Genomic DNA, 6519 nt, shown 5'->3' with positions numbered 1-6519 from the left:
CATCGCAGCAGGGACAAGCAGCTGGCTGTAAGGCCCCGCATCTGGGCCTGTGTCCGACTGTTGGCGGACTCTCACCTAGATCACGGGAACAGCAATACCCAAGCGAGGATCAATGGCGCCTGGATCAGCATTATCCTCATATCCGTCAGGAGAGAGGCGTCAGCTTGTTATTCTAGCTTCCTAGACGATAAGGAAAATCGGAATTAAACCGTATGAAGAGAGAGACCTCCTGGCTTGTCGAGATTGGGTCTCTTTGAATCCTCAATGCAGGAGAGGTTCTTCTGATTTCTCTACAGCAAGAAAGGATCCCCTGCCCCCTCCAGCCAGTGTGCCATTCTTCCAGGGTCTCCTTGGCAACCAGAAGTTTCCGGTTCCAAACATCGGGTTTCTTCTCGGCTGTAGTCAAGCGACGGGAAAGAAAGGGACAAGAGTGCAGCCGGCTCTCCGCAGAAGAGCGCTGAGCGAGGACATGCGCCACCCGATGCATCTACCTCGACTGTGAACGGCTGTGATGGGTCTGGGTTTTGCAGAATTGGGGCAGTGGTGAAACGTCGCTTTAACTCCGAAAATGCATGCTCGGCACCGTCTGTCCAGAAGAACCCTACCAAGATCTTTCTGGTGAATACAATTATGAGACCCGCGATAGGGCCGGCTGGTGCGTAGTGGCATCAGCGCCGGACTTCGGAGCGAAGACTGCCGAGTTCAAATTCAGCCGGCCCCCTTGTTCGCTTTCCATCCGTGCTGGATTGAGCGTCGAGCTAGCAACTCGACCGCGTAAAAATAAGAAAGCCTACTTAAAAAACGCCATCACGGCGGCGTCCCGATGACTCCACTGGGAGTTAAGGGCTTTCTTCTTCTTCAATTATGAGACCCGCGATAGGGCCGAAATGCCGTATGAAGTTCGCAAGCCCAATGATGCACCGTATCTGTTTGACTGTAGATGGTCTGGGCCACTTTGTAACTGTCTGAATTTTACTAGGGTCCATTTGAGCACCTCATGGGGTAAAGATGCAGTCCTAAAACGATATAGGGTCTTTACGGATCTTTCATAGGCTCCTTCGTGGACTGGTTGCTGGGTGGTGTGGGGAGAGTGAAGGCGAAGATTAATCAGATCATCCAGACTATCCTGTTCGTCCGGAACAGCGATCTCGTGCCTCACCCCTGCGCTCAGTTCATCCTGGAAGTCAGTGATGTGTGATCTCTCATTCTAACCCGTCTCTACTCTACGCGTGAGGAATTTGACTGCATAGGCTCTCACAGTCCCTCTGCCTTGGCGCAATCCAAGAGTACGTGGGTAACCTTCTGACCTCGTAGTGGAAGGTCAAATACACTCCTTAACTCTGTAACGAAATGTCGGCATTACTGGGCTGCGGGATATCCTCGCCCCCAAAAACCGTTGGACCGTCTGAGTAGAGGTGTATCTGGGAGATTGGCCATGAACGCGAGTTTTCGCGCAAAATGACCAGGATGGGCTGAGAATGTCAACTCCCATTGCACAGGGCCTATCAGCGGCGACAACAGAGCTCTACGTACTAAATAAAAGTACAGAAGGGATAAGCGGAGCAGTCATTGTCGCAGTAGGCGCGGGAAGGCGTTGGATCTGTGTAAAGCGTCTGTCAATGTTTCCTTTTTATCTTTTTTCCTCTCTTTCAGTGCCATTTAAATGGTTGTGGTGTGTTTTTTGTGCCGGATGCTGGAGTCTTGGGAGACCCAGAGTCTCCCGTGGAACTACATCTGCGTGAAGTACATCAGGCTGCAGCTCATTGAAGACCGTGTTAGGGATCTGGAGCAGCAACTGGATGACCTACGTCCTGTACGGGAGATTGAGGATATAAGTGATCAAAATTACAGGGCGTAGTAACCCCGAAGGTGCAGGAGCCGAGTAGCTGGGGTGACAGGAGAAATGTAAACAGTCAGTTCGAGAAGAGGACTCCTGTGGCTATTCCCCTCAAAAACAAATCGACTGCTTTGGATACTTTTGTGGGGGATGACCTCTCGGGAAAATGCCAGAGCGACTGGGTTACAGCCACTGAGCATGGGTCCATGGTACAGAAGGGAAAGAGGGAGAAGAAGGGAGCGGTCGTGATAGGGGACTCCATAGTGATGGAAACAGACAGGAGGTTCTGTGGACGTGAACGGGACACCCTGTTGGTATGTTGCCTCCGAGTTGCCAGGGTCAGTGATGTTTCAGATCGCGTCCACAACGTTTTGGAGAGGGATAAGGAACAACCAGATGTCTTGGTACAAACTGGTATCAACGAGGTCCTGAAAAGAGAACTTAGAGAGCTTGGTAGAAAACTGAGAAGCAAGACATCCATAGTAGTAATTTCTGGATTGCTGCCAGTGCCACGCGCCAGTGATGGCAGAAACAGGATGACTTGGCAGATGCACGCGTGATTAAGAAGGTGAAGCAGGGGGCAGGGCTTCAGGTTCTTGGATAACTGGGATCACTTTTGGGGGAGATATGACCTGATCAAAAGTGACGGGTTGCTCCTGAACCCGAAGAGGACGACTATTCTTGCGGACAGGTTTGTTAAAGCTCTTGGGGAGGGTTTAAAGTAATTTAGCAGGGGGTGGGAACCGGGCTGAAGGGACTCAGTATAGGAAGGATGGTAAAAAAGTAAAGATAGCGTGCAGTCAGACTGTCAGGAAGGGCAGGCAGGTGATGGGACAAAGTTGCAGCCAGTCGGTTGAGTATCAAATCGTTCGGGTTCCAGAGTCAGAAAGGATAACAAATACGGTACTCAAGGTGTTGTATCTAAATGTGCGTCGTATAAGAAATAAGGTGGATGATCTTGCTGAAATATTATAGATTTCCAGGTATGAGGTCGCGGCCATCATGGGATCGTGGCTGAATGTCCACGGTTACACGTTATATCGGAGGGATAGGAAGGTAGGCAGAGGGGGTGGTGTGGCTCTACTGCCAAAGAATGGCATCAAATCAGTAGAAAGAGGTGTTTGTATTGAAAGACCCGGGATAGAATTTCAAATTGAGCGAGAAAAGGAGAAGGCAGGATAAGAGCAACTGATGTTCATATTCAACACAGAACACGTTGCATCCATTGCTTCTGTGTGCACTGGATGTGATCCATCCGTTGGTTTTTAAAGGGATTTCGATAAATTATTGATAAAGTTCCACATGGAAGCTGGTGCAAGTGATTCAGTCCCTGAAAGTACCACATGAAGGCTAAAGTATCCAACATTGCCTTGGTGGGAGAAGCTAGGGAGTGGGAGTAGATGGTTGTCCTTCACACTGGCAAGCTGTGACTACTGGTGTTACACAGGGATCAGTACTGAGTGGGTAGGTGCTTAGCATCTATATTAATAATTTACATGGCAATGTTGTCAACTGGATCAGCAATTTTGTGGATGACACCAAGATGGGGACGTAGTGAACAGTGAGGAAGGCTATTAAAGCTTGCAGCGTGATGTTGAGCAGCTGGGAAAATAGGCTGAAATATGGCAAATGGAATTTAAGTTAAAAAGTACTTAAGAGGATCATAGATCGTAATGGTTCAGTGTGATATTGACCAAATGCAAGCAAATAGGACTAGGTTAGAGAGTCACTGGTAAGATGGCGGCGCGTTTTTAACAGTGGCCACTCCAGGTCCAATGAAAGACATGCTTACTCGTCCAGCAACACACATAAAAGTTGCTGGTGAACGCAGCAGGCCAGGCAGCATCTCTAGGAAGAGGTGCAGTCGACGTTTCAGGCCGAGACCCTTCGTCAGACTGCACCTCTTCCTAGAGATGCTGCCTGGCCTGCTGCGTTCACCAGCAACTTTTATGTGTGTTGCTTGAATTTCCAGCATCTGCAGAATTCCTGTTGTTTGCGTTTTTAAACTTACTTGTCCAGTACGTTTCTATTTTACGATCGCAAATTGATGTGACCATAAGATATCGGAATAGAAATGTGCCATTCGGCCCATCGAGACTGCTCCGCCATTCTGACATGGGTGATACTTTCGCAGTCTCAACTCCATTCTACTGTCTGCTCCCCGCCATCTGTGATTCCCTGATTAATCAAAAATTATCAACCTCCGCCTAACGATATACCAGATTAATTGGCCTGCACAGTCGTCTGCGGCAATAAATTCGACAGATTCATCTTTCTCTGGCTAATGAAATGTTTCCTCATCTCTGTTCTAAATGGACGGCTTTCAAATCTGAGGCTGTGCGCTCAAGCCCAAGACAGCCCATGAGAGGAAAGTTCTTCCCCGCATCCACTTTATGCAGAACTTTTAATATTCGATGAGTTGCAATGAGAGTTCCCCCACTCACGATTAAATTTCGAAACTCTAGAGAGTACAAGCCTAGAGCTATCAAGCGCTCCTCTTTCATTACTGGGATTCTTTTCGAAGTACCGATTAAGTTCATCTGCCATTTCTTTGTCTTCCATTGCTACCTCACCAGTATCATTTTTCAGTGGTCTAGTATCAACTCTCACCTCCCTTTTACTCTTCATATAACTGCAAAAACATTTGGTATTCTGTTTTTTTAGTATTGGCCACTCCATTTTGTCGTTTCCCTTCTTATAGCTTTTTTCGTTGCCTTTTGTTAGATTTTCTCAATCATCCAATTTCCCACTCACTTTTGCCACCTTAAAAGCCAAGGCCCTTTCCTTGGCTTTGATGCAGTCCTTAACTTCGTTTGTCAGCCACGGTTGCTTACCTCTGCCACTTGAGAACATACAGTATGTATCCTGCGCCTTCTGAATTATTCTCAGAACTTTAGCCATCTCTACTCTGCCCTCATTCTCGCCAGTATCCTCCCCCAATCCATCCGGGTAAGCTTCTCTCTCATTCCTCTATAATTCCCTTTCTTCCATTGCGATATTGATGCATGCGATTTATGCTTCTCCCCTCAAATTGCAGTATGAATTCAATCATATTATGATCACTACCCCATATAGCTTCTTTTACATTACCCTCCCTAATAAGATCTGGGTTTTACACAATACGCAATCTAAGATAGATAGACAGCGTAGAGGACGACTAGAGTTTATTGTGGGACGTTGGGTTGGAAGAAGCAAATCAGCGCAGGGTTGTCTCCGACTCCTGGCTCACTCTGTCATTCTGGCCATTTTATTGGGGGTGGAAACCAGATGAGAGGCGTGCCATGGCTTCTACAGAGAACTGCAAACGTCCCAAAAGCGGGAAGTGAACAGTGGTCCACGATCAGCCATGTCTTGAGGGAGTTCATGGAGACTGAACGAAGGTTGAACGATGAGTGTGGCAGTCTCTAGGCCTAATGGGAGCTGAGGGAGAGCAATGAAGTGGGCAGCCTTGGAAAATCGATCCCCAATGACCAAAATGGTAGTGCATCCATTGATGGGGCAGACCGGTGATGAAATCTACTGAGAGGTGGGACCGGGGGGTGGGGTGGGACACAGGCAGTGGACAGAGCAGACCCGCAGGACGCTGGTGTGACGTCTTGTTCCGAGTGCAGGTAGGAAAAGCAGATACAAAGTCGTGGACATCCTGGAATGGACGTGGCCCCAAAATTAAATCTTTATAAGCTCCTGCGTCCGTTGAATTCCCGGTTGTTCAGCCAGACAGGAGGAATGACCCCATTCCAGCAGTTTGGAACGCACTGCACAGAGACAAGCAGCTGGCTGTAAGGCCCCGCATCTGGGCCTGGGTCCGACTGTTGGCCGGCTCTCACCTAGATCACCGGAACAGCAATCCCCAAGCGAGGATCAATGGCGCCTGGATTGGCATTATCCTCATATCCGTCAGGAGAGAGCGTCAGCTTGTTATTCTAGCTTCCTGGACGATAAGCAGAACTGGAATTAAACCGTGTGAAGAGAGAGCCCTCTTGGCTTGGCTGTGATGGGTCTGGGTTTTGCGGAATTGGGGCAGTGGTGAAACGTCGCTTTAACTCCGAAAATGCATGGTCGGCACCGTCTGTCCAGAGGAATCCTACCAAGATCATTCTGGTGAATAAATTATGAGACCCACGAAGGGGACGAAATACCGTATGAAGTGGCGATAGAGGTTCGCAAGCCCAACGATTCACCGTACCTGCTTCACTGTAGATGGTTTGGGCCACTTTGTAACTGTTTGAATTTTAATAGGGTCTATTTGAGCACCTGATGGGGTAAAGATGCAGTCCCAAAACGATACCTGGTCTTTACCGATCTCATATTTTTCGGGCCTGGCGTACAGGTTATTTTCGATGGGCCGTCTGAGACTCTGAGGATAGACTAGGTGTGTTCCCAATGACAACGGGAATAGATAAGGACGTCATCTAAATACAAAAACCAAACACTGGTTTAACATGCCCCTGAGCACATCGTTAACTGAAGCCTGCAATACAGCGGCTGCATTGGCATCGCCAGGTACACATAGAGGCCTACTGAAAACAGACGTCTGTATTCATTTGGAATTTATTTTGGTTGGTTGTCTCTGTCTTGTTCTCCATCCGTAATAAACGTATTTTTTCCAGTGACAAAACATTTGAATTTTCACTCTCATACTCTTTCCGACATGTCCTTTCCGGCAACTTGTCTTTGCCTCC

Source organism: Mobula birostris, chromosome 2, assembly GCF_030028105.1.
Source record: "Mobula birostris isolate sMobBir1 chromosome 2, sMobBir1.hap1, whole genome shotgun sequence".
Classification (NCBI taxonomy): domain Eukaryota; kingdom Metazoa; phylum Chordata; class Chondrichthyes; order Myliobatiformes; family Myliobatidae; genus Mobula; species Mobula birostris.
Note: the sequence above shows the minus strand (reverse complement) of the source record.